Source organism: Mus caroli, chromosome X (assembly GCF_900094665.2).
Source record: "Mus caroli chromosome X, CAROLI_EIJ_v1.1, whole genome shotgun sequence".
Lineage (NCBI taxonomy): Eukaryota > Metazoa > Chordata > Mammalia > Rodentia > Muridae > Mus > Mus caroli.
In genome coordinates, this window is record NC_034589.1 from 7,140,283 (window position 1) to 7,143,336 (window position 3,054).

Consider the following 3,054-nt stretch of genomic DNA (forward strand, 5'->3'; position numbering starts at 1 on the left):
CTCACAAGAGACAGCTATATCAGGGTCCTTTCAGCAAAATGTTGCTAGTATGTGCAATGGTGTCAGCGTTTGGAAGCTGATTATGCGGTGGATCCCTGGATATGGCAGTCTCTAGATGGTTCATCCTTTTGTCTCAACTCCAAACTTTGTCTCTGTAACTCCTTCCATGGGTGTTTTGTTCCCAATTCTAAGAAGGGGCAAAGCGTCCACACTTTGGTCTTAGTTTTTCTTGAGTTTTCATGTGTTTTGCAAATTGTATCTTGGGTATTCTTTTTCTTAAGACAGGGTTTTATTATGTAGTTCTGGCTGGCCTTTTCATTATGTAAACCAGGCTGGCTTCCATCTCTCCCTCCTGAGTACTGGGATTAAAGATGAATGCTGGGACCTCCAGCTTTAAGGTTTGCTTCAAGCCCATAGATACCCAATTGCCTCTAGCATGTGCAAAAACTACCCTTCCTCCATTTGGAGTGCTTTTGCCTGTTTGTCAAATAGCAGTTGGCCATGCTCACCTAGCTCTTTTCATGTATCTATGTGTTTATCCCTCCTCCAATTGTCTTTAGCTATGTGGGTTTAAAGCTGATGAGGTAATCTCTGCCTCTTTATTAGTTTTTTTGAGTTGTTCTTTTCACTCTTCTAATTCCTTTGCCTTTCCTTATACATTTTAGAATAGGCTTCTCTCTATGTAGGATCTTGTTGGGTTGTAGCTCACTCTGTGCTTGCCTAGTGTTTTACTTATGTAGAACCTGTGTACATGGCACTGCTATGGAAATATCCCCACCTTCCCTAAAGAACTAGACAAAATCTAGCAGCAGCACGCTAGTTCTGAAGCAGGAAATGAATAGGAATTCCTGTGTCCGCTGAGCTGTCCAAGTAAAGATAAGAATTACCTTCCTCCCTATTAACTCAACCCCACCCCTACCCCCAGTTATAGTCTTGGCAGGGCATAGTGGCAAATGCCTGTAATCCCAGTAAGTTGTAGAATGTAATCCCAGTAAGTTGCAGGATGACCAGGAGTTTAAGTTCATTCACGGCGTCATAGATCCTCCAATTGTGAGGCTAACCTGGGATATATGAGTCCCTGTTTGAAAACACAAGACCCTAAGTGAGCAAAGAACTCCAGCTTCTTATGCTTCTCGCCCATTTTTGCTTTCCAGGTGCTCAGGTGGAGAAAGGTATGAAGAGCGCTCCCAGGTATCGACAAATCTATTTCTGTTTTTCTGGCTAACTTATGGTCATCTCGCTTCAATTACTGAATTGTCTGTGTTCCACACACACACACACACACACACACACACACACACACACACACTCAGGCATGCGCCATAGTATATAAGAACAGAGAACAACTTGTGGATTTTTTTTTTTGTCACCCTTCTGTGAGTGGATTCTGAGGATTAAACTCAGGTCAAGCACCTCTCTACCCACTGAGCCATCTAGCTTCACTCCATCATCATATTTTTAACTGAGACTATATGTGGGTCTGTGTTCCTCCTGCCTCAAGGGCATAGCCATTCGGGAGGTGAACAAGGGGAGTTTGACTGCACTTATCCCATGCAGCTCTGGGCTGGCTCTGGGCCAAGACACTGATCTGGGGGTAGGAAAGCACAGTCTGAAATGTTGGAAAGCTGGGGCTGGTTTGAGGATCCCTGGGCCTGTGACAAGGCCAGGGCTGTGGGGTTCTCTGGTTCTTGGACAACCTGGTACTGGGAGAAGGGGATCTCTGGCTTGTCTCAGCAGTGATTGTCCTTAGCTTGGTGGAAGCAGCTGCAAGTGCAGAGAGGACTTCTTTACAGGAGATTTAGATGCAGCTCTACAGACAAAGACCTTCTGCACATTCCCCCATGGAGTGGTAGATGAAAGAGACAGTCCATGTTTATCCATATTGTTTATTTATTGGCTGTTCATGGTGGAAAATGGATGCATACCGTATAGTACCCCATTCTCAGGGTAGACAGAGGTTAAATATCCTTTGCAGGGAGCAATGTCTGGGAAGGGAAGCTTATTGGCTAAGCACTCAGGGCCTCTAGGTTCCCCATTAGCATGGAGAACTCTGGGCCTATGTGGCCACAGGCCCCTTTTTCTTATATGGGGACTGTGGCATGTGTTCCAGGCCCACAGGGATCTGGCAGGGAGTGGGGAATCACCTAAGTCTCAGGTGAGTCTCTGGGTCTCAACCTGCTCTACCTTCCTGGCATGGTTTTACCATCACACAACTATATACATGAAGGCTATAGATTTCTATATATTTTATTTTTAGCTACTGAATTATCACTTCATACTAGTTTCTCAGTTACTTCTCTGAATTCTCATGGTCACAATTATATCATCTTCCAGGAATGACAGTTTTATTGCCTATAATTATTAGATCTCTAATTTATTTGCTTTTAAACTTATTTTTCTAGTTGTATTTGTTAGTATATCTAATTTATTTTCTCTGTTTTCCATTTTTATTACTATAACCAGTACGATGTTAAATAATAGTGAATTCTTCCAGTATTTCTCCAATAGACATGATGCCAGAATAATTAATGTCAGTTGTGTTAAGGTTATTAGTGTGTTGATATTTTGAATTTTTAAAAAAGATTTAGTTAAAAAATGTATGTGTGGGTATGTGTACCTAAGTTATCCAGAAAAGAGGGTGTCAGATCCCCTGAAACTGGAGTATTACAGGCTGTTGTGAGGTTCTGGAAGCTGAACTCAGCTCCTTAGTATGAGCAGTTCACATTCCTAACTACTGAGCCATATCTCCAGCCCTTTTATTTCATTTTTTATTATTGAATCAAGGCTGAATTTGACTTACCTGTCTATATGGAGATGACTAAATGGTTTTTGTCCCCAAATTTATTTATTTACTTTTGAGACAGGGTGTTTCTACATAGCTCTGGCTCTCCTGGAACTCTCACAGTATAGACCAGACTGTTCCTGAACTCACAGAGATCTGCCTGCATCTGCCTCCCAAGTGTTGGGACTAAAGGAGTATGCCACAGTACCTGGCTGTCTCAAAATTTATTAATATATTTAAGCATCTTAATAGTTTATAATATTCAAGTGATA